The sequence below is a fragment of the Malaya genurostris genome, chromosome 2, assembly GCF_030247185.1.
Source record: "Malaya genurostris strain Urasoe2022 chromosome 2, Malgen_1.1, whole genome shotgun sequence".
Taxonomy (NCBI): domain Eukaryota; kingdom Metazoa; phylum Arthropoda; class Insecta; order Diptera; family Culicidae; genus Malaya; species Malaya genurostris.
The window spans coordinates 11,493,394-11,520,206 of NC_080571.1; the positions used below are offsets into that span (position 1 = coordinate 11,493,394).

General features: G+C 35.8%; 1 protein-coding gene across 7 annotated transcripts in view; it reads left to right on the top strand.

Moving 5' to 3' along the window:
- The first annotated feature begins 13,516 nt into the window (after positions 1–13,516).
- The window catches only part of LOC131427031 (uncharacterized), a 231,662-nt gene continuing 218,365 nt past the window's right edge, over positions 13,517–26,813 (top strand). For 3 of the 7 annotated variants that reach the window (XM_058589904.1, XM_058589909.1, XM_058589910.1), the window contains exons 1-2: positions 13,517–13,633; positions 14,404–14,529. The gene's annotated coding sequence lies outside the window, so the exon portion shown is untranslated. Of the gene's footprint in view, positions 13,634–14,400; positions 14,530–26,813 lie in introns of all 7 variants that reach the window. The other 4 variants (XM_058589905.1, XM_058589907.1, XM_058589906.1 and 1 more) reach the window with 4 other exon arrangements.

Consider the following 26,813-nt stretch of genomic DNA (forward strand, 5'->3'; position numbering starts at 1 on the left):
GTTTTAAGAGCTCGTAGTAAATTGTTATTCATCTTTGAAGGTTTTTTCTTTTCCACCATTATGTTTGTCTTCGACATCGAAATCACCATTTTTAAAACGTTGAAACCACTCCCGACACGTTCTTTTACTCAGCGCAGCATCACCGTAAGTTTCTGAAAGCATTCGATGCGCTTCAGTTGCATTTTTTTCGAATTGTAACAGAAAAGTAAAACTTCCCGCAAATGTCGAGAATTGAGCACATAAACAAACATTTTCGAGCGTAAATAATACGAAAACAAGAACAACTATCACTGAAACGGCGATGACAATTCGTTAGGCACTGTACACACTCACTTTAAAGGCATTATCAACTATGTATTTTAACCAGCCTCAGCCGGTACAGCCACCTATCGGAAAACGGCGAAAGCAAAGTTGTACACCTGATATGTCGCGAGCAAGTGTTTCTGATTGGTACAAGTAGTTCAAAGAGGGTCAAGAACGCGTTGACGACGAACCACATCCAGGACGGCAGTTTTGACAGTTTTCTTTGATTATCTTTGATGTGGTGTACTAAGAATTCCTTCCGACCGGCCATACTGTCAACAAGGAAAATTTTTTGAGAGGGACAAAATAGATTTGGAAGAATAAATAAAGGATCTTGAAGTTATGAACAAAGTCTTCATATTTTTTGCCCACAGTTGTATCATCAACTAACAAGTCTTATGGCATCGTAGGACCGGTAAATTTTAATCTTAGTTTGAGAAAATCAAAGAAACCATTTCGGAGAGAAGAGAGTGCACACTTTGGCACATTTTGCCTAGTAGTTCCGAACTCCAGAAGTCGAATCTAGATTGTAATTTGTGGTATTTTTTGTTGCAAATTGGTCCAATCTTCTTGGAGATAACTGATTGTTCTCGAATCAAATACTAGGTGAGATAAAAAGTAAACTCTTTCGGACGAAAAAAAACTAAAGCGATTTCCCAACTATTTTTTATCCCTTTCGACCTCTATAGGACACTTTCGTGAACTCTTGCCAGCTCTAGTTCACTGTCGGTATCTAATTCTACTCTACGGCGCGTAATAGTAGAATTAGAATTCATTCCACATCAACATGAATAAACACGCTTCCGAAACGCGCCCGCGTTGTTGTTTTTTGGACCGGAATTGACATGCGCGACATCTAGCGGCAGGGAAATTTTACTATCTGCAGAATCTCGCCTAAAATGTGGCTCACCAAACTTTACGTTCCGGTCGATCAACACTACTTCAGTGTATTTTTCTTTGATTTGATTCGTCGTTGTGCCTTTTCAAAAAGGAGTGTTTTATGAGCGAACAAATATCATTTTTTTATCAGTTCGTGCTCGCATCGCAAACGACACAGTCAAAAATTTCTTACGGCCGCGACGACAGAAACAAAGACAATACAGTGCAGTGAACAATAGAGTGTACGAAATGGGCAAATACGATTTAACAAAGCCTGAAACTTGGCCTACAAGGCCAAATTCAATTTGTATTGATTTCAAGCGCTGCAAAGTTAGACCTGCAGCAACCGAAATTGAAATCTTGCTTAAGGAACGAATGCATCTAAACGTTAATGATGTAAGTGAGATTCAATTCAACAAGGCGTCGAACTGTGTGTACATTATGTTCAAACGTGAAAAAGGCGGGTGGGTAATGTCAGAGACATAACTGGATGTCGTGAATACGAAAACAACTGACATGTTCCTTATCACTTCCCAATATCAATTAGTTGATCAATTGTATGAAATTGTATGTAGAATTTGAAACGATGCACCTAAGCCAAAGTACACATTAGTTACATTTAACATTCTGAAACACGAATATTATGAAATAACCGGTATAGTTCTTTATAATAAAATAATGGTGGCTCTGAAAAGAACCTTTTATGAAAGCGTTTGTGATGGAGAGTGATGAGTTGAACTCGAATTCCGATGGATGCCGCTGACTTCCGTCATTTAATTCCAGGTTGAACTGTTGTCCGTGGGTGCGAGACTGATATGGTGTAGCGTTTACAACCGATTATAATCTTCCAATAAAGAAAACATTATTCGCTGGGTTGATCAATGATACAATAGGCCTAATTTATTGAACGAAACTATCAATATGCTATAGGGATTCGTTTCTAGCATTCACAAGGGTCAAATTGTGTAATTCTCTACGACATTAAACCCTGGAACATTTTTCGCAAAAACAAAGAAGGCTTCACTTGATCTCGATTACTGTGAATTTCACACAGCGAAAAGTGCACAAATCTAACCAAACTGTTTTAGATTTGCACTAAACTGAGGATATTTACCTTAGACTTGAGAAAAACAATTCTTAATAGTTCTTTAAAAAACTCTTAGAGCCATTAGAACGGCTGATTTTGTGTGATGCTCTCCACCGATGTTTTTCACCAATGAAAATAACTGGCAGCTGTGACGTAATCGCTCTTGTCGGAAGCGAAACTAGCTTTGCAAACGACACAAAATACATCTGCTCGCAGTGGCGATAGAATCCAAACTGATTCAATTTTTGCTAGGAGACTTCCTTTTACGTGATTTCGTTTGTAGCTTTTTCACTAATGGGCGGTCCTAACAACAGCTATAAAAATAGCCGCATACAGAATTTTAATGTCGATTAATTTATTTCGGATTTGCATAATTTATTTATTGAAAGAAACTTGAAAGAAATATGCTGTAGGGATTCGTTTCTAGCATTCAGAAGGACCAAATTGAGGAACTCACTACGATATTCAACACTTTTCGGAACATTTTCCTCGAACGATTTGTTGTACAGCAGCAGATATTTTGTTTGCTTCCTCAGAACGCGATCTGATTGGCTGGTGTTGACATGGGTCAAATGAGATAGGTTTTGCAATAGTGTACTATTGAAATACTTCAATGATTTTGCTATACACGTTTAAGTTGAAAAATTTCGATTCTATTGGTAGTTAGATTATATAAATCCTTCCACAGATCACTGAGCTATGAGCTTTCAAAATACAAGAAAGGCAAACGCACCTTATGAATTATCCTCTTTGATACTCGTTTATACCAAACATTTCAGAAAAGTGTAATTTTGAATTTTTTGAGATTATGTCACAAAAATGAAAATTTTATCATAAAATTGTGATTATATTTCCGATGGCATGGAGCAAAAATTATGTTGATTCGTTAGATACAACAATAGATATTCACGATCAAAAACTTATCACTCTCTCAGAGGGTAAATTTTGAAAAGGCACCCCATAGTAAAGTAAGTCGTGTTGACGACAAAAGATGCAATTGCATTTGCTTCGGTTAATAACGGGGTGCACAGTATTGATCATGACAATGTTAAATATAAAATCTCTGTGTACATGGTGGACAATGCCATAGAAGTACGCGTGCATGACCTTCCCCCGCAGACCAGCGAGGGGTATGTTCGGGAATGTATGTCGAAGTACGGTGAGGTTCTTTCCATCGAAAAGGAAGTATGGCGGAATTTTTTCCCGGGTATCCGGAATGGCGTGCGAGTGGTACGTATGCAACTACGTAAAGCAATTCCATCTTACATCATTTGTGGTCAAGACGGGATACATCCGTGTAAAACGTTGATCACGTATGAAAAACAATTGGTTACATGTCAGTTTTGTGAACAACCTGCACACTACGGCAAACCTTGCACTGAAACTGCGAAAACAAACAAAACAAACAAAAACAAGGACAACCACCCAACAACGGAAACTAGTGAATGCAGTGCTCCTGTTTCAAAAGCACCTTCACCATCTAACCAACTATCAACCGCAATCAATGTACAAAGCGCATCTACAGCAACTGCAAATGAACCCAAGACTGCGATCAACAATGAAAACAAGGAAACGGAAACCACTCACAATTCCAACGATGTAGCAATGGATGATATGAGCAACGGAAAAAATGACCTCCAATCTTCGCTAGAAGGAAATGGAAGCTCCTCTCCCCCTAGAAGAAGGGTGACAACGAGATCCAACAATAAAAAAATTATATTATGTAACAAAAACATGGGTAAATCGGCCACGTAAAGCTATACGCAAATTGGCCTGAATAAAAATTGTTATAAATAAAAAAAAATCATTTTTTTATACTCAACATCAAACTGGCTTTCAAAACAAAAAAAAATGATTGTGGCGTACTGAAGTTTAATAAGCCTGCCTAAACATGAAGGGAATAGGAAGCATCATATTTTTATTTTTATTGAAGCGCATTTTGGCGATACTGCACATTACTTTTGACTTCAACTAGTAAGGCTGTTTTAATTATGTTCTTAAAATATGTTTTGAACAAATTACATAAAACAATTTAAACGTGACACATATATGGATCGGAAAGATGATAGCGACAGAAAACGCATGCCTGATTCTACAGTCAATGCGGGGAAGCAAAGAACAAATTTGCAATGATGCACGAACCTGCTTCCTGCAGGTCCTCAGAGATTTGACAGATGTTGTTTTAATAGCTAAAAGTTGTCCACATTCATTGAAATTTAAGATTAATCAAGAAATATTGGATCGTTATTCAATAAATTCATCTAAAGTCATCCATTTTATGGGGAACCTAACTGTATTTAAAGCAATAGTAGTTGAAACTATCGAAACAAATTCACCTTACGATAGCCTGTAGATCCGTTTCAAGAATAGTATTTGAGAACACAAAGACTTTCGACAACACTTTAATTAGACGCGCAATGCACTCCAAGGACGAAAATGTTCCATCATAATACGAGACTTGCATTCAATCTACGCCAATAGATGTGCAGTGTGTAATGGAGTTTGTCGCGAAGACTATGTCATAACTGAAAACCACCAAATAAATCACTTTAATGGACTTGGACTACATGCTATAAAGTTAGGTAATTGGATCTAGAGAAAACATGGTTTCTGTTCATGAGAATTAAAAACGTCACTATCAGTTTTGCGAGCATACCCCTTCTGATTTGCGATTTCAACTGAATTTTCCTCATTTGAACGTGAGATACGAATCAAACGTACGAAACGTTCGGTGTTGTCGAAACTTTAATTTTGGCCTCCCAATCAATGCATCACCTATTTGAATGAAAACTCGAAGTGTCTCAACCTCAGATGGAAAGTAATGTTGACGTTTTTATTGTTCATGCACTTCGCATATATGCCCTAGCAGTCCAACTGTATGTGATAACACGCCGCGATGGGTAGACCAGCGTGGTATCATCATCATTGCCATCATCACCACCATCCTCATCATCAATGGTTGCGAATGGACACTCTCCAACCCCAAAACCGTCTTTAGTATAAACAATGAGAGTGCAGAGCTGGTACGGTTCAGATTCGCTCTTTGCTCGCGATAAGTCGTTCAAATGAGAAATCACCTAGATGGCGATGAGAGGCGCTTTCTATTTTTTTGTACCACGACGCTTCTCTCTTTCTTATTTGAGCGTGGCTACCGCTGTGTACTGCTACCAACAGGTTTCTTTCGGACAGCTTCTGGTCGAATGAGCTTGAAAACATTTAAGATTAGATCTGTTGCAATCGCGCTACCGGATTAATAATTTTGTAAATACAAAATAGTTTCTTTATGTTGTGTAGTTGTAAAGTAATTAATTCATCAATTGCTTTGAAATTCTGCATCTTGACTTAATTGAGAAGGCTTCATACTGAGTAGTGAATAGGAACCGAAAAATAAGCCAATACTTGGTGCGTACGATTTCCAAATGCTAGCTTAAAGTGACAAATATGACTAGCAAATAAAATCCCAGTTTGCGAAAGAATGCAAAAATAAAATGTTCTCGGGTCATGTTATCTCATTATTTCTGTAATAGCAGTTAATCAAAGAAATTGTGTTTTGGGGATGTTCACTAGTCTCCCACTCAACTGATCCTAATACGTAATAAGCAAGAGGTTTAAGGTCAAAAGAACTAGAATTAGAGTTTTGTGGGGATATTCCACCTTTGAATTTTGTGTCATAGTGTATATAGAGATTATAACTTCAATTGATTTGTTAGTTGGACCCCCCCATCGAATCGTCATATTTGTTTATTTGGATTCGAGCAGGAAACATATTTTTATTTCGTACTAGCTGACCCGTCGAACTTTGTCTCGTTCAAATTGTTTTCTTGAAGTCTGGATTTATGGGATTCATAAAAACGGTTACTTTTATTGAAAGTTGACATTCGTCTTATTACACAATAAGACGAAAGTCAAATCATCAGGAGGAAAATTCGTCTTTTAACTTTTCTTTGAGAACATAACCCAAGAATTCAATTAAATATAAGACAATTGTATCAAACAATCATCACGTCACACCATTTTGCGGATTACTCAGCTTACAATCAACGAATTGAAATCAATGAAAATCAATATTAGGGGGAAAAATGTGCAGAGTGCAATGCTTCTGTTATTGCGAGGTGAAAATGAGCAGTCAATGTACCAGTACTCGTATGATTATTTGAGCTAACGCATTGAACATGAACAGTAGATTTCACAAATTATGGTTAAGGTACCAGTACCCACAAATAAAGCAATAGCAAACATATATCAAAGTAATAGTTCATTTTACTATGTTTAGGCATTATTTTATTTTTGAAATGGCAAAATAATGCTTCAATTTAGTATAACAACTTTTTTGCTAGTATTCCCAAATTTAGGGATAATATAGTTCATGTAAGTATAAGGCCAACGTATTTAATAGATTTTTAGAAAATTTTGATAACCTCTAGAGAGGTTTTGGAAATTTTTAGTAAATTTAGTAAAAATGCATTTAGTAAAGTTTTTGATTATAAAATATATTAAGCTACTAAAATAGTTATTCATCGTTTTATTTTATCGTGTCATTTATTGGGTACGTATCAACAATAAAAATATACTTTTCGAAACCGTCAATTCTTTCAAGGATAATTCAAATGCACTGTTTCGTCACTGTATTCTACATTTCAATGTTATTGTGCTATTATTTTGGCATTGGAAATATCTCAATTAGATATTACAATATTGAATATTCTGTTTAGCTAATTTAGCCCTTAATTCAACCTCACGAATACCACTCTAAGCTCTTTTGTAAGTAGGAGAGGAGGGTACAATAAGGTATGCTTTAACAATTTTCTTCTTATCGAGTATAGCAGCTCTTCCAAATTGGGTTTTTAAAATTAAGAGCAATGAAAAAAATGAAGTTATAAAATATCAAAATTCTTCAGTTGAGGTAAATTTATAAATTGCTCTTGCTGTCTTCTTCTGGATATTCAATAGTTGCATTAAAAACATCCAATTGTTTTACACCTTGAATGTGATTAGATTGACCTGGTAGTATGTGGTCATTATTTATTGTTTCTAATACTCTGATCGACTGAAGGATATAAAAAACGTGTCTGTGTTTCGGTATATTATATTTTAAATTCTTCACCATTTAATTTAATCTATGAACTCAAAACCGATACACTGATGAAAGATGTAAAAAACATTCTGAAACACGTATCTGTATTGTGAGATTATTATAAATGTTTAAAGTGTTGTGAGATACATAGTGAATGTGTACAGTTACGTGTTATATAGTAGAATACAATTGTGATAAAATTTTATTCTAGTGAACATTTTTTATTTTCCATTTTTCCATCCTTTAGGCATTAAGGTCTGAGGACACAGGGCCACGTGTTGAGTTTTAAATCGACCACGTGGCTCGCTCAATTCCCTTTGCGCATCGTATTTCTCTTGTACTCTCTCGTGTATGAGCAAACTGTAGGTTGCCAGCATACATTTTATTATTTTGATGAGAAGTTTCATCACATTAATCTATCGTATGGGTTGGACATTACATGATTCCAATGAACAATGAAAAAATATTCAACTTTCACAAAGATTGAATGTCTGTGTGTTTGGCAGCCTTGTCGACCCAATTTTATTTCTCCCTCCTTTTTTCAGAATGCTATCAGGAAACCAAAGCGAAAAAAAATGGTGGATGCATTGAAGCTGACTTTGTTTCACAGAAAAATACAAGACTTTTTTTTATCGCGATAACATATATGTTTTTATGTACTAATCGCATCTAAACTAAATTATCTAGACTTTGTCACGGTAGATTTATGATACAAGCCTTCAAAGCCGAGATATTCGATGAACAAGTAGAGGTATGCATTTCCGAGCATTCCAATTTTCAGCAGTTCTTCAGTCAGAAAAAAAATACAACACGACCGCTCAACTCAATGAATCATTCTGAAAGTTTCACAGAATACTCTCAACTTAATTTCGAAGACATTGTCAGGTGGGTTTTTCTATATTCTGCACCGTTTCCAAGAAAATTTAATTTGAAACGGGAAAATAGCAAAAAACCTACCACCTTACGGTACTGTCCTCAGCCCTTAAGTGCAAATGCAGTCACTCGACAGTAGAGTTCACTAAAATAGCTTTAGTATTGAATCAGTCCGCACTGTGAGCAGTTCTCTAGAGAGGTTGACTGTTGGAGTGAACTGCAAGCAGCGCTTTCCCGGCCTACTGTGCCAGTGTGCCGGTGCAGAACGATTTGTATCTACTTTATATAACGTTAAATCCGTTTAGTTAACTATTCGTACTGTGAACATGACACTTATGGCGTTTTTCATTGAAAAACACTGGTGGCGTGGATTGCTCTGATTTTGCACTTTCGAGCAGAAATGGCAATGAAACATCGTCAAAATATTGCATTTCTGCTCGAAAGTGCAAAACCAGAGCAATCCACGACACCAGTGTTTTTCAATGAAAAACGGCACTAGCGTTGTCAAGAAAATTTTCATATTACACTGAAGTCTTTTTTATGCGAATTTACGTACCGCATAAAAAAAACCGCATAAAAAAACCGCATAACTCTGAAAATTCGCATAAAAAAAAACCGCATAACTCTGAAAATTCGCATAAAAAAAAACCGCACAACTCTGAAACTTCGCATAAAAAAAGACCGCAGAAGGGCAAACCGCATAACTCTGAAAATTCGCATAAAAAAAACCGCATAACTCTGAAACTTCGCATAAAAAAAAAACCGCATAACTCTGAAAATTCGCATAAAAAAAGTCGCGTAAAAAAAAACCGCATAAAAAAAGGCCGCATAAAAAAAGACCTCAGTGTATATTTCATGAATACCAACCTAATAGAAACCTGTCAAACCTGTTCACGAGTTAAAATTATTTAATTGAGGCTGGTCTTGATATTCTCAAAGTAATAGATTTGAAAAACAATCGAGTGTTTATTCATCATTGCCCTTTGATAAAAAAAACAGTGCCAGCTCAGTGATGACTTAAAAAGTGCCACGGAGACTCCTTAAAAACAACTATTTGTTGCTTGTATGCTGAGTTTGAACGTGCAAGTACTGACATTGAAGATAGCTCAACGCTCCGACCGGCCAAATGATGTAATTACCGTGAAAAAAGTCCACTAAATAGTTTTCGTAAACCAACGATAAAAATTGCTTGAGTTAGTTTAGAGAGATGTCTTAGAAATACAACCATGACGAAACTGTATGAATTAAGCTTTGATTTGCTGTCAAAATTACCATATTCACCGGATATGTCCTTATAAATGCGCCAAAGCAAAATGATTCTACTCCTACGAGAAAGTCATCGCTGGAAAAAATTCTCGTTTCGAGGCAAAAAATGATACGTTGGAATGTTACGTCATTACCTCTCTACGTCTCTGACATTACCTATTCCTAATGTTTTATGTATTAAGAAATAACACAATAATATCGTAGTATTCATAGTTACATGAATTGTGTAGCTGCCAAATAATTACAGCTTCTTTGAAAATTGCAATAGAAATACAGAGTATGAATACAGACCCTCATAGTAACAGTCCGCCGGATGCAACAGCCATAAATTTGGCAACCCAGTGTCGTACGACACTGCATTGGAAAGAACAAGCTTCTGAGTGAATGTTTTTATAAACAATAATTTTGCCTGAACCAATAATTCTACGTGAGAAATCGTATCTATGAACGTTTATTTCTTAAGGTAGTTTACATAAGTTTTTCTTAGCCGTAGCATCACTTTTACATAAAATTCTTATCATAATTTAATTCTAAAATAGTCACAACGATTTAAATTTATTAAAACATATTCCTCTTTTTGCTTAAATATCATCTCAGGTAATTCGTCATTAATTATGAAATCTACTCGGAAATATTATTTGAACCAAACGGTTAACTTCTATAAATTATAAAATAAGCTGTTATTATCAGACATTTTGTTGATAATTTCATAAACTGTTTCGAGTTTGTTTGTATCATTTCATAATTTCTATTCTAATTTAGCTATTGGTTGAACTCATGGACGCAGCTGGAATCAGAACTAAGTCTTAAAAGGGGCCTTTATTAAATTGAAACTCCAATTTTCTTTATGAAATGATAAATAAGTTTCATGTATGGAAGGTCACGACAAGCAAGAATGTCTCGAACTGGGACATTGAATAGTCTACCTTGGGTACGCAAAGAATTTATTAGTTGAGATCTGACATCACGATACTCCACGCATGTCCAAACGACATGATCAATATCCTGATAACCTTCTTCACAAGCACAATGATTAGTCTCGGAGAGCCCACTTCGAAGGAGATGTGCGTCTAACGTGTAGTGATTGGACATGAGTCTGGACATCACACGAATGAAATCCCTATTCACATCCAGTCCCCTGAATCATGCCTTTGTCGATATTTTAGGAATAATTGAGTGCATCCACCGACCCAGATCTTCTCTATCTCAAGAAGCTTGTCTATGCGTGCGAAATGTTTGTCGTTTAATTATTCAGTTTTATGTTTCCCACACGATACATTAATAAATTATACAGTTTTATGTTACCCACTGATAAATTTATGAGCTCATGAGAAAGATAAAAAAAAATTAGTCGTCAAATGATTTTCTTGAACTCAGGTAGATTTCAGAAATCATAGTGTAGTTATGAAGTTGATTCTTTTGCACTTGAATCCTTGAACACTTCCACTGTAACAGTCAATGAATAAGCATACACTGTTTTAAATTAGTAAGTCCAACTGGGTTGCTATTTTCATCTATAAAGCATGAAAACGATTGCAAACACTATTGCAGATTGCTTCCAAAACTGAACTTTTGACACAGTTTCTTAACTACACTCTTTTTTGCACGAACATGGTTGTGGAAAAATAAATTGATCAAATCAACGGAAAAAATAGTTTTTCTATGGTTTTCTTGAATATTTGCATAACTGGTAACCCTGCTGACGAATTTGATTTGAAATTTGATTTTCTCTAGAATGTTTCAGTAATCTGTTTCTTTTTTCCAAATGAATAACAATACATTTGCGCTGAGATGCTCAAAATGACGTCATGTTTGATTGGCTCCAGAATTTGACGGTTCATTTGGCTCTTTTTTGTCGTTTTCGCTTGATACAAACTCTACCACAGTTTCCACCCTAACTGCCGGCAAACCGTTTGTTTGAAGTCAGTTTCGAACCTAGATTCAACATAATTGAACTGAAATTCGAGTCTATTTCGCATCTGATTTTTATATCGGGTTTTCTCACACAACCGTTGCTAAGTACGATCCCAGCTCAGTTTCGTGAACATTGATTGTTTGACTTTAATTGCGTTTTCGTTTTTAATTTGCGCTACACCGGTGCAGTGCTACACTAGGCATGAAGAAACGAACAAAAATGACGAAAACATTGAACAGTAACCATTGACTAGAATAAACGATTCCATTGCACAGAGCTACACCAACGACACGACCAGGGCACCAGGCGCTCACTCCGAAGAAAAATTGGAATAAAAAGTGTCTGTGAGTGATTTTCCGTCAGTTACCACAAATATAGCGACCGCTTGATAATGATAAAATTAATCTTTTTAGGCAACACTGTTCTGGTTGCTATGCGTTATTTGTCAATGAACCGCAATTATAGAAATAAACAAACACAGGAAAAGTATCCCGATCCATTGTAGCCCCAAAAATGCAAGAAAAAAAGGATTAAGTTCAGAATAAAGCGATCTATTCTCTTGTGTGCAGTCATGTATTTCCAAATCTGTTGCAATAAAATGGACACAAGACGAAACAGAATTTATAATCATGTGTATTTGCTAATATTCAAGTAAACTTACTGTTTCTAAAACTCGAAAAAAAAACGTGGAGCAGGATGTTTATTTCGTGTATTATGCATTCAATTGAGACCAGAAACATTATTTCGTAACACTAGAAGAACCCTCACAGAAGTTTAAATCAAGGGGAAAAGAACGATAATGAAATTGTTGCGTTCTGTGATGTCGATTTGACACACCATTATTAAATTTAAGCTATTTTCAAAGATCATTTATACATTGAGTCAGTAACAAAAAATGCATTTGTTTATGTTATTTCTCTGCTAAATCATGCTAAAAAGCTTGATTGTTATCCATGAAGATCTTTATTGGAGATGCGTTTCAAGTCCTCTCAAGAGAATTTTCCAAGAATCATCCAGATGTCATACTAAAACTATTCTAGGGTTAGCAAAAGCCATAAAACAAAAGTTTGTCTCAATGGCATGAAAAAGTAATAATGCTGATGATACGATCTTAGAAGAAATTCTTAGTCGCATAATTTGAATATTTTATGAAAACTATGCAAAATTTTCAATTAATTTTTGAATTTTTCTAATGGTGTGAGATGCTGAAGTAGGCGTAGGTGCAAAGAAAATAATATAACATATCCGTATAGCAAAAACAATTCTTAGGCACAGTGTTAAATGCGCGACTGGTATATCGATTCGGAGTTAGTTTTGTTTATCTACATAAACATGTCTTTGAATAACAGTTTCCAACGTATCTGTTATTCGAAATCAATAATTTATCAAATCGAGTTGCCAGTTTTAACAAATTTTCAAGCAATTTCGTTCTGACATTTCTTGTTACTGTGGGGTAGTCAGATTTGCGATACAGTTTTAATAGACGAGTGGCAGATCGTGTCGACGACTACACCAAACTTTTGATGAGTGCTACACCAGTGGTATCGGTGCAGAAAAAGTGTAGCACTGGTGTAGTGCAATTGGTAAAAACGAACGGTTTAGGTGAAGCTTTCGCTACACCGGTGTAGTGCAATTTGAAAACGAAAACGACATAAACGACAAGAAGCTGGGTTAGGTTTGACATCAAGCGAAAACGTCATCACTCACCTGTTACTTTGTGAATCTGTAAGAATTAAAATGAACTTTTTGCCCGAGCATTTGTACGAGTTCGACTGAAAATCTTTGACAGAATTTATTCTTTTCCTCTATCTATCGCTTCTAACCATTAATATCATAAAAACGATATTTGAATTTAAATTTTGTCATACTTTTACGAAGAAACCGAGCTACTAATTGCTAAAATATGTGACATGGGTTCCACAGCTCCATGTTCAATAAGGCAACACCGTCAGCCCCGCTGATATTTTGCCTCCCATCATCGGCTACCGACCGAGGCGAAGATCATGCAGAAGCTCGTGAAGTCTCTCATATTCGCTCTCCCTCGGTAGCAGGATTCGGTGCGTGTAGCTTCGTCTCAGCATAGCCATTCGCCTCAGCATATTTGGAGTCTGTGAAGCCCCCGAAGCGAGCCAACAATAGCGCACTGGTTTGGGCATCAGTTAGCCATCGACCACGGAAAGTGACAGGTGTTTGTTGATTTCCCATCGCCTACTGTGTCGAGCGGTAGTATTTTGCGGTAGGTTATCATTCTGGTGTGTTGTGATTTACGTCGGCCCCATGCCGAACGGGCAGTGCGCCAAGTGCCAAGTGAGACAGCAAAAAGCAAAACCAGTTCAACTGATCGCGCGGTCGCCAACAGTTTCACTTCCCCAATCGGTTGGAACGGTGTTTGTTGGTTCGTTTTGCGGACGGATCTTAGCACTAGTGTGAGCCGGACAAGTTTATTCCCTGTACCGACTAGGTCTCAACCCGGTTCAACCAATCGTCGCAACACGCGTCACCGTGCCGAGCGGAGATTGTTTCTGCATTCCAATTTGACTGTCGCCGAGGCGGATTTGTTTTTGTGACACTACTTTTGCGTGCTTCACGGAACAGTTTATAGAAAGGAATCAAAAGTTTTGGCGAAGTTTACCGAGGAGAGGAAAAGTAAACCACAAGTTTACGAAAAGAAAATTGAATCTGTGACATGAAGGCCTTGAAGTGTCAAGATAGTTCGAGAAAGTATTGTTATTTACATTGTGACTAACGGAAGTATTGCGAATACGAAAGGCATTTTTTACCTGATCGTTAGTGGCTTACCTCTGAGCAAGTGATTGGTGTTTATATGGAAACGGTTGCTAATTGAAAAAAAGCTTCAATTTGAATTCGATACTTTCCTGTGGGACATAGTTATCCATGGATTGCCGAGATTGAATTTCGATTCAATTATAACTAATTGCTGTCTAAATTCAATCGAAGCGGTACCTAACGAAGTTCGATTTCAAATTATGCTTCCTTTGTAAGTAGCACCCAATTTGCAATAGGCTAGACTAGTAGAAGGAAAGAGAATCTCGGAAACAATTGAACCGGAATCCAATTTGCAGCGGGTGATTAAAAAGTTCGCTGTGTTTCATTTGTTTCTAATCAAGACTGGTGAGTTGCTTTTTTGAATCCTTTTATCCTGTGTGCAAAGCTTTGTGTGGTACTCGTGCAATGCTCGTTCGAGTGGATGATGACTGTGCTGACTGATGTGAAGGTGTACTCCGTCAGGAAACTGCTCTGAGTATGGAATCTGATGCCTGGCGAGAATGGGAAGACAATGCATGAAGTGCTACATAATTAAATTCAATCAGGACTAGCAGTTATCGCCAACGTATAGCTTGTCAAATGTAGTACGCCGTAGGGATGGCTCGTAGATTGAGCATAACAGCTGCAGATGTCCTCACGTTGACTTTCTGTGTTCGGCAGGAATGATGGTTTGAAGTAACAGAATTTGAGATCAAAGGCTCATTACCTGCGCAAGTTCTACAATAATTAGATTGATGATTTCATTTCCGCCAACACATGAGTTTGGTTTCTTCGTATTTAGTTCCTACACTGTTTTTATACTAGTTGGATTGTTACCAAATACTACAACAATCGCACCTGTTGAACAACGTTAAAGTCTGGGTTACCACACCATTGCAGTGCCTTAACTGCAATCCTAAATATAATTTTCCCGAACATCCTCAAATCATCCGTACTTTGATTGATTTGTTTTCAACCAATTCATGAAAATCACGACGAAAGAACCACTCTTCTCTTGAGTCGATCTAGTCGTGAAGTCGTTTTTCATATTTTCAAAATTAGTAAAGTGCTTCTTAGCAAGTGCTTCGGATATCGATGAAATTTAACGATAGTAGGAAGGGGCCAAATTTGGGAAGTATGATAAAAGTTCCCATCACAGTTCAGAAATCAAGTTTTTGACCGCGTTGGTTGTGTGTGCGAGGGATTGTCATGCAGCAAAATGACTTTCTTATGTCTTGTGGAGCATAATGGGCGTTTTTCGAGCAATACTTGATTAAATAATCAGAAACAAAATAAATGCAAGAAAAGAATGCAAAATTGTTGCGAGATGTTGATTGTAAGAAATATTTTCAACATACTTTATTCGAAGTAGTTACCCTAGAAAGTTATGCATTTTTCAACAAATTCATGAAAATCACGACGAAAGAACTTTTTTACGGTAGAAGGAAATTATGCGGCATTTTTCTGTGCATAAACAAAACTGACAATCCGATAGAAAGTTGAAACACACGTCGTTTATGTAGATCCAGAATAGTAGAGGACTAAGGACTACCTTGTGGAACTCAAGAACGATTCGGACATAACTGAACTAATTAAAATACTCACACAGCGTTTCGTCCAATAGCGTGCCCATTTTTCGCATAACAATTTGAATCAAAATTTCTGGTTGTAAATCAAAAATCTGTTTTAATCCACCTAGTTGTGTTATAATGTCTTTCTCGAATAACTCATGTTTTTAAAAATATTACTAAAGGATTCTTCAAAAATCTTTTCTTTGAATCTTGAATAAGAACAAAATAAGTTTGGGCATAAACTATTATATTTTTGTTTTTAACAGTTTGACGCTAGTTTACAGGTATTCTTCGTTTTTTTTTTGTATTTTCGCTACAAATAACGATTTGAAATTTCAGAATCACCCTATTATTCTGATACCGGAGGTCCGATAAAAATTTTATTTGATTCCAAGTTTATGAAAATCGAATTAACTGTCTTTGAGAAAATGAAGTGAGTTCCGTTTTTGAGTTTGACCACTCTTTCCTGTACTGAGCTGAGGACCGTTATAGCTGAAATCGGCTCGTTTGACCAGCATCAGCATAATCCATAAACTGATACAATTTTGTGCCAAATTTAGAAGAATTTCAACGTTTTTTGCATTATCGTTTCATATGACCGGTTGCAATTTCATACACACTATCCGGTATTTCCAGAACCAGAAGCCGGATCTAGATAAAATTTTACATTAACTTTAATTAGCATTAATTTTACATTAACTACAACCTTTATTAACATCTGAACTTGCGAAGATCGGTCTAGTCGATTCTGAAAAATTAGAGTGAACACACGAGCACTTTTTCGGTACTTCCCGAACTGTGGACAATGGTCCGATAAGGTAAAGTGTTAAAATATGCCATCCTTAAGAAAAAATGGAGATATTTCTAAATGTGTTAATATATTTTCTTCCAAAATGTGAGTATTCCATTGCAATACGACTGAAGAACATAATTTTCAATGATTCTAGTAGATGTGATTAAAATTGGTTGATATAAACACATTTTCCAAAACGTCTACATTCTCAGCTTTTTAGCTAGCCTTGGACATAATGCCCCAGCAGTCGTATAATATGCCTCACAACAAATCTGTGGTATGCCACCCAACCAGAGACATTATGCTCCACAACAATGATGCGTTATGATTGAAATGTCCATAAAGTGATTGTTTTGAGAAAATTAGTATATCAAAGAAATGGTGTATAAAATGCTTATTTAGTCGAAGAAAAACCTTACATTGAAAAGCATACTAATAATATTTTCAGTTTTTTTTTTCATATTTTACAGCAAACTTGCGTAGCAGAAGATCTTACGAAAAAAAATGTTTGTGATAAAATTTTTGTTTGTAAAAGTCTAGAATGCTTGAAAAAGAAAGGGGGCGTTTTGGTCAGTAGAGTAGCGGCGCTTTATAATACTTTCCCCTATACTCAAAATCAATTTATTTGGTAATCAACTAACACGAGCTGTCATGTATAAAGACACGCTTCTGAAAATAAAATTTTTATACTTATCAGCCTATAATTCCGGAGCCGGAAGTCGTATCCAGATGGAATTCGGTAGAATAATATTGTATCTTAAGACCTGTCATTTGGACCTAAGCTTTTTAAAATTGAATAAGTGGTCTATGAGAAAATCTAGTGCACTTTTCAGTTAATTTTGTGCATTTTACCCCATAACGCCGGAACCGGAAGTCGGATCTATGTGAAATTCAATAACAGTCAATGGGACTATAAGGTCTTTAATTTGAATCAGATTTTAAGACAATCGGTTATGCGATCTCTAAGAAAATGGTTTGCACTTTTTCCCATTTTTTGCGCATTTTACCACGTTACTCCCGAACCGGAAGTTCGATCCGGGTAAAATTCAAAAGCAGGCTATGGGACCGAGAGACCTTTTATTTAAAGCTAAGCTCTATAAAAATGCCAGTGATCATCGATGAAAGTTAACAAAGCTTTCTTTTAGGAACGCACAAGTAATTAATCATTTAGGAATTTATTCAATTGAAGTATATCATTTAGCAGTTAGACAATCAAGCAAGAAACATTCCGTTTTGGTTTTGAGTTTTTTCTTTGTGTGCTATTTATTCTACATCTTAGGCAATGATGATCATCTGAAATCTGCAAAATCTTGCCTTCGAGAAGAATGTTGAATAACCTTAATCAGCACTACTCATAACCTACACAATCAAATAAAACGGCCCTTTTCAAGGCATCAAAAATCCTTTATGACTTGTTTTCGAAACTATGTTTCGCATAGATACGAATAAGTAGGTGTCGGCTACAAAAAACTTGGCCGATTATAAAAAAAAACAGTTTTTCGACGTTTCACTCGTGTTTCATGTATTGTAAATGTTTTAATTGCAAGATTTCTGAAAAATTTAAAGATTAGGTAGGAGGAGCATGAAAAATGCTGTTTAAATATTCGAAATAAAAATTAACAGTAATTTTGACAAGAGTTGTGTAGTCCTGCATCATCAGTTCGAGCAACCCTAGAAGGCTGACCCTTATGAATTTTATTAACACTCCAAATACCAAGCCTCAAAAAAAGTTGGAACGGTAATTTTGAGCTGTCATAGCTCAGCTGTTTTTCAAAGAATCTCAATAAATTTTACACCCTCGAATTTTGTGAAGCTAGAAAATATTGAATAATTCAACTTTACCGAGTCATAACTTAGTTGTTAGTCAACCGATCTTCAAAATTTGTTCACCATTGGAAAGGTACTACTTCCACAAATAAAATGCACTGAAAAAAACTAAAAATAGGGTTGTCCTAAGAAAAGGTGAGACTTTTTACAATGATCGTGAGTATCTCGAAATTCAAAGCGATGACCAATATATTTTTATACATCATTCGATTGCTAGTGATACCAGCTACAATTTTCGCTCAACTACCATTTCTGCACAATCAAAAGAAAACATCAAAAAAACTTTGAAATTTTATGACATATATTTTTTTTATTATTATAGTTGAAAATTTATTATGAACAAAATTTACAAAAAAAAACTGAAACTTGGATTTCACTGAAAATCTTAAAAATTTTGGTAAATATACCTAAACTCTAAAAATAATTATGTTTTTGTATTGGACAAAAGATCTAAACAATTTTTATGCACAACCCAAACGGAATTGATAATTTGATTTTTTTGTTTTAGGTTTTCCGTAAAATCTCAAAAAATCGGTAGAAGATCGGAAATTTCAAAATTTCTGATATATATTGCGTTTCAACGTTTCTGCAAATCAAAGTGAAAATATTGGAATCCGTTTTGATTTCATCTGTTTCAAAGAGACGTAGAATTTGTTTTTTATTAATAAAATAAATTTTGTGACAACACAAAAATTTTAAATTATTTCAATGGCTTTGTACAATAAGAAATAGAACGTAAAATTATATGAATTTCATCTACTAATCCATGGCAAAAGAAACCAACTACAATTTTAAAAAATTATTTCTTGATTTTTGTTTTACAAGCAATTAAGAACAAAAACATATATCTTAAATTGTCCACTATCCTAAACGACATCGAATTATAATATTAAAATTTAAATATCACAAACGTAGAATTATTTCGGAATGTATAGAATTCGAAAATTATTTGAATTTTCTATTATTAAACAATTCAGAAAAAGTAGAATTCCGAGTTTAGCACAAAAAATCACACGAAATTAAGTAAAACTTGTTTTTATTCACCTAGTTGTGTAATGATGCCTTTCTCATATCTCTCTTATTCTCATATAAAAAATGTATTCTTCAAACAGTTTTGTTTGATTTTTGAAAAACATGAAAGCTAGTGCATGAACTAGTGTAACCTACAAAATGAAACAATTCTCAAATCGGTTAGGCCTTCTTTCTCAGTGAAGTGAGTTCCACTATTTCAGGTACTTATGAAACTGAAATCGCCCCGAATATTGGCTTTGCAGCAGCCTTTGCGATTAGCACCAACCAACCAACCATTCTATTTGCAACTTACAGTTGTCTTCGTCTCGAAAATCCACCACTTCGTTTGAATGCTTTTAATGCTCAAGTGGCATGTTCCCCTAGTTATTTGGAGATTCGTGCCTTGCCGTAGCTTCTCATCAACTTCCTGAGGTTGGAAAACAGCACAAAACATAAAGAAATAAATCGTCCTGCATCCCCGAAAGGATGCTGAACGATCTGCATGTGCCAAAATGCGGTTGATAAAACCTCCAACACCGAGAGGCCTTAGACATTTTACAAAAGCGACACCATTCAGCATTCCCCGGAGAATGCAAAACGATTTCTTCCCGAATATGCACTTGAATTAATTTGACACTTTAGAAGACAAAAATACCTTATTTTCATATATAGCTAATGAATGACTTACATGATGCGAATATTTTCCAATGTAAAAAACCCAATGTTTGAACATAATTCGAAAAAAAAATTTAAAAAATATCTCCTCATCCTTTTTTTATAAACATGTTCGAAAATATTTTCTGTCAAATACAAGAAACTGCTATATCTAACATTGAGGCTCATGATTTCTTTTTCGTTTACCTCAATGTTAGATATAGCAGTTTAAAAATAACCTGTTTTTGAACTAGTTTTGCTCATAGCTTCGGTTCAGAAACGCTACCTACTCTAAAAGATGTTCAAAGATACCTATACGAAAAGAGAAAAATATAAATGCTAGAGCAAAAAATCTGATTTTTTGAGGAACACCCTAAGTTGCTCTTTAAAAATAGCTGTAACACTAAAACCGTTGCAGATACTACTATGGTGTCCTCAGCAAATCTGCTCGATATAAGTTTATCTACAATTTTGCCGAAGAATGCAGTCCTCTATCTCAACACATCCGGAAAATAAGTTTTGGATCACCTTAATAATAAGAGCCACCCTAATACCATGTACATCGACATATGGCTTATCTTCACTGATCATTTGTTTTGAAGACATCATAGCTCTAAAGTATAAGGTTAAGCCACAAATGTTTTTGTCCCCCTAAATTGTGGATCCGGACCACTGTGTAATGCAATTTAACTCGGAAATTTTAATATTTCCGATCTTCTACCTATTTTTTGAGATTCTACGGCAAACCAACAACAAAATCAGAATTTTAGTAGTTAGCAATTGCGTGAGGGTTGTGCATAAAAATTGTTTAGATCGTTTGTCCAATACAAAAATATAACTAATTCTAGAGCTTAGGTTATTTACTAAAATTTTTAAAATTTACAGTGAAATCCAAGTTTCAGTTTTTTTTTGTAAATTTTGTTTATAATAAATTTCCAACTAAAATAATAAAAAATATATGTCATAAAATTTCAAAGTTTTGATTTGATTTTGTTTGGCAAAATTTTCCCAATAATAGAAATTCTCTGTATTTGTACCAAATTTCTTGAGCTTCTTTGAACGGATATATAATTTTGGTCATCAATACATTGTTTCTGGTAATGATTCCAATATTTTGAATAAAAAATGTACATGTCATCGCTTTAATTTTTGAGTTATATACAAACATGTGAAAAAAATGAAAAATTCATATATATTTATAAATTCATTGATTTCTTAATGGTTTCTTTTGATTGTGCATAAATGGTAGTTGAGCGAAAATTGTAGCTGGTATCACTAGCAATCGAATGATGTGTAAAAATATATAGGTCATCGCTTTGAATTTCGAGATATTTACGATCACTGTAAAAAGTCTCACCTTTTCTTAGGTTATCTATCTACAGTTTTCATTATAAGTTTGGGTAGACAACCCTATTTTTCGTTTTTTTCAGTGCATTTTATTTGTGGAAGTAGTACCTTTCCAATGGTGAACAAATTTTGAAGATCGGTTGACTAACAACAAAGTTATGACTCGGTAAAGTTGAGGTTCTCAATATCATGCAGGTGCCGCATGAATGCAGATAGGGCACATTTTGAGCTTGAAAAAAAACTTGGAACGGGAAAAAACAGATTTTCATTAGTTTTTCCTAAACGATCGTCAATAATGATATACTCAAAATAATCTACAAACTTCACAAAACTCGAGGGTGTAAAATTTATCGAAATTGGTCAAGTGACAACTGAGCTATGATAGCTCAAAGTTACCGTTCCAACTTTTTTTGAGGCTTGGTATTAGGAGTGTTCATGCCGAATTCGCCAATTTTGTATTTTTTAATGTAACACTTATCCACCGCATAATAAAGACATAGTTTATGTTCCTCAACTATTATGCAACTCTTACATACAGATGATATCTATCAGTTGAAATCTTCAATGTTTGCATCGGAATGATGGTGCCGTGTGGTAATCGTGCAGAGCTTTTATCGCTAATTCGATGCATTGTTATTCGTTGGTATTATGGTGCAAATGTCCGAAACGTCAGAACGTTCAAAACTCTAACACCATATGAGAGTTAGATGATCAGTTGGTTTTCATTGACCAAGAAACCAGCTTGGTTGCAAAAGCCCAACCGAAGGATTACGGTGGTAATCCTGTCTCGGAACAATACACAGCCACAAAACTAATGTCACAAGGGGATTAGAAATAATGCATTCCATTGTCTTATATGTCCCTCTAAAACTTTGTCGAATGTTTTCATTCAAAACTTTTCGTTGTGGTGTGCACCATACTGTGATGATGTCTTTATTTTGCTCTGACAACAGCAACAGATTTTCTCCAAATCAAATAGTATTCCATACCGGGACAATTCAGTCAACATTTATTCCGCTCAAATGGGCTTTTCATCTCACGTATTTATGTTATTCCTCACTGATGCATTTAATACCACCATATTATCAACTATCACAATGCGGACAGGTTTGGGAGCACCGGAAATTGAGCTCACCAGCTTCCATCCATCTGGCAGACAGGTTTTGCCAAAGTGGATTAAGGCTTATTTTTCGGTGCCAGGAATTATCATGTTTTTATCAGTCATTCCGACATTTCGCTCACGCATTGTTTGAAGTTGTTTTCAAATTGTACTGAAGCTTGTGGGTATTCGCATTTGATAGGCTCATAATGTTTGTGGCGGCGGCAACGGCTTCGGCAGAGGTCAACACGCAAGCTCCAAATAGGTATTAGTTCCAGTTTCACTGCACTTGAGTAGCCGTCAGCACCTGTTGCCGCACCGCTGCCGCGCCGGTGCGGGTTTGTTGCTCGGAACTGTTCGCTAAGCGTAGCGGTTAGTCACTATTGATCGGATTTAAAAACCGAGCTGATGATGGCGGGGAGCTTTTTGCTGCAACCTTGTCGATGTGGCGGGGTTTTAATTTAGAACTTATTATACACTACTGTTTACAACTGGAACTAGTAGTCGGTGTTAGTGTGACTACGTTTACTGGAACTTTGAACGAGTTTGATATGTGCGGTAGAAAAATTTTCAATAGTGAAATCAATTTGCTACCATTTCTAGGGGAGTCTAAAATTCCATTAATTTATGATTTACTTTCAATAGACTTTTTTTTGCCACGCAATTGTCACTGCACATTAGGTACTACGTCTAATTTTCCCACGTTGACGGCTTGTCTGAACCACTATTTTGTGCAGTAACGGTTGATAACCAGTTTGGTTCGATTCCACTTTGCCATGTTTTTCCACCTGGAGAAGGAGTGGTCGTTTAATAAAAAATATGATTTTCTTGGTGAAATAAGTTACATATGGTGCAATTGAAATAGAAGTATTTATTTTATTCATATAGTTGCGCTTTAGTTCATGTAGTGTTAGATCATTGAAAAGTTTATTACTTACGGACTTGATGTTACAGTTCACGCAGTCAATAACATTTTAAGTAATATTACAACAAAGACTGTCCCAGAAAGTATGGATGCACTTTGATTTTGCTGTAAATAATTCACAGGTGTTAGATATTCAAATTTTATTCGATATACTGATAAAATTAGACTACAACAACAGAATATTATTCTCAACATTTGCTACTTAGCCATTGTAGACTAGCTGGCGCACCTTCTTGCGTACGTTCCTCATAAAATTCCGTACAGACTTCTTGGCGACAAGTTTTGTCACTTTTTTCCAATGTTTTTCGAACTGTTGAATGGTTTCGGCTGCCGAGACATGTTTCCTAAGATGTGCCTTCGTTATTACACAAAATTCCTCAATTGGTCGAAGTTGTGGGCAATTTGGTGGATTCTTGTCTTTTGGGACAAAAGTGACATTTTTGGTAGTATACTTGGTAGTATACCATTCTACCGTTTATTGCGAGTAGTGGCAAGAAGCAGGATCTTGCCAGAAGACAACAGGATCCTTGTGGCTTCGAATCATGGGTAGAAGTCGTTTTTGTAAACATTCCTTGATGTATGTTTTGCTGTTCATTGAAGCAGTGGTGATGAAGGGTTTCGAAATCTTACCGCAGCTACAAATTGCTTGCCAGTCCATAGCTTTCTTACCAAATTTTTCGACAACGATCGATGTCTCGGACTGGTTTAACACATGCCCTTCTCGCACCGTATAATATTGTGGTCCCGGCAAGGATTTGTAATCGAGTTTCACGAAGGTTTCGTCGTCCATGATTATGCAGTTCAAATTTCCAGCAAGAATCGTATTGTACAGCTTTCGAACCCTCGGCCTGATCGATGCTTCTTGTTTCGGACTACGTTTTGTGTTGTTTCTGCTTCTTATAGGTTCGAAGATTCATCCGTTCTTTAGCACGAAGAACATTTGACTTGGAAGTGCCCACTTTTTTGGCCACATCCCGAACTGAAACCTCCTTCTTTTGCTCGAACGCCTTCAGTATACGTTTATCCAACTGAGGGTTAGCAGGACCTTTTTTTTCGACCCGTTTTCGGTTTATCCTCAAAGGTGTTATCCTCACCGAACTTCCTGATTGCATTTCGCACGGCTTTTTCACTTACTCCTTCCATTTTTGCTATCTTTCTCAGTGACAGTCCGCGTTCTGTACACAATTTTTTGACGTTGTTCTGCTGAAAGTCCACGCATTTCGAAACAAACTAATGGAAACGAATAAAGAACTGCACAAGTGGTTAGAGAAGAGTGTAAACAACAGGACGCATCCATAAAAATTGACAGATTCTTAACCATTGCGAAATGACAGCGGTTTTTGTTTGCGTCCATACTTTGCGGGGCAGTCTTTAGATAATTATTTTTGGTTTTCATTTATTGAAAAGCATTATTATTTTTTTCAACAAAAACTGCTTATGGTGGATAACTTAATTTCAATACTGAGCTAATTTTTGTATAAATTCCTAAAAGGAAATTTTTGTATATTCATTAAAAACAAATTTTTTAATTTTTTTTATTTTTTCCATAAATACGTTTATTTTATAGGCAATATACATACGTTTTTCTTCGCCGTGGCATCCACAATACATAGTACTTTAAACCTAATACATTTCGAATATCATATTAACAAGTATGATGGTGTTCATTAGTTAATCTGAACACTGTTTTTTTCAAGTGATTTGCTATTATAAATTACATTAAATAAAACACATGTATTTTGTACATGATCTTATAATTATTTAGGTTTGTTTGTATCAGTTCATCACTTTTATTCATATAATATAGCTGGCTATTGGTTGAACTCATGCAAGAGAAAGGGGTCTAACATAAATAAAACTTCAAATTGGAACTCCAATGAACTTAATGAAATGATGAAGAAGTTTCATGTAAGAAAGGTCACGACAAGCAAGAATGTCGCGAACTGGGACATTGGATAGTCTACCTTGGGTACGCAAGGAATTTATTAGTTGAGATCTGATATCACGATACTCCGCGCAAGTCCAAACTACATGATCAATATCGCGATAGCCTTCGCCAGAAGCACAATGATTAGTCTCGGAAAGTCCAATTCGAAGGAGATGTGCATCGAACGTGTAGTGATTGGACATGAGTCTGGACATCACACGAATGAAATCCCTACACACATCCAGTCCCCTGAACCACGCATTTGTCGATATTTTAGGAATAATTGAGTGCATCCACCGACCCAGATCATCTTTATCCCAAGAAGCTTGCCACCTGGCAAGTGTTCTTTGGCGAGACGAGCTATAGAATTCGTTGAAAGCAATCGGTCTCTCATAAATTTCACCCTAAATAGCACCACGTTTGGCTAAAATATCGGCTCTTTCATTGCCTGGAATGGAGCTATGAGCCGGGACCCAAACTATTGTGATGATTATTATTATTCAATATGTCGTTCATGCACTGTTTTATTTCGCCCAAGAAAAACGGTTCATTTTTGCTAGCAGGGTTTGAGCAAATGGCTTCAATTTCACTCAGAATATCTGTTAAGAGAAAATAATGGTTTAGAGATAATGTGACGATTACACTCAAATTACAATGAACTGCTGCTAACTCTGCTATATAAACAGATGCAGGTTTTTGAAGCCTAAATGAACCCGAAACATTATTGTTGAATATACCAAACCCAGTAGCCTCTTCAATTCGTGATCCGTCCGTGTAAAATATTTTCTCAGAGTCAATATGCCTGAACTTACTTGTGAATATTTTTGGGATTTCCAACGAGCGTAGGTGTTCCGGGATTCCACGCACTTCACGCTGCATGGATGTGTCGAAAAATAAAGTTGAGTCAGGGACATTAAGGAGGCTGACACGGATAGGAATATATCTTGAAGGGTTGATTTCCTGTGACATATGGTTAAAATATACTGTCCTGAATCTTGTTTGAGATTGAAGCTCAACAAACCTTTTGAAGTTATTAATAACCAGGGGATTCAGTACCTCACATATTATTAGCAGTCGCGATGAAAGCTCCCAAAAACGATCTTTCAAGGGAAGAACTCCCGCCAGAACTTCAAGACTAATTGTATGTGTCTTTGTAACAAAATGAAAGAAAGAACTCTATTTCTAAACATAAAGCGTTTTAAACTCAAAATTTTCCCCGGCGGACAACTGAAAAGCGGAAAGCAAGGGGTAAATAATCAAATATAATAAAAAGGAAAAATAAAATGTTATTCAGGAGGGGTGCTTCGGTAACTTCATACAAACTTAGCGAAGTACTCAGAAAAAAAAAAAATAAGAAAATTGAGCAACTAATTATTTTGGGAGGGGCGCTTCTCTAACTTTATATGAACTTAGCGAATACTTAAAAAAAAAAGATGGAGCAACAAAATAACTTATTTGCGCTATCATCGGCAAGAGGTTCCTCGCTAAGTTCATGT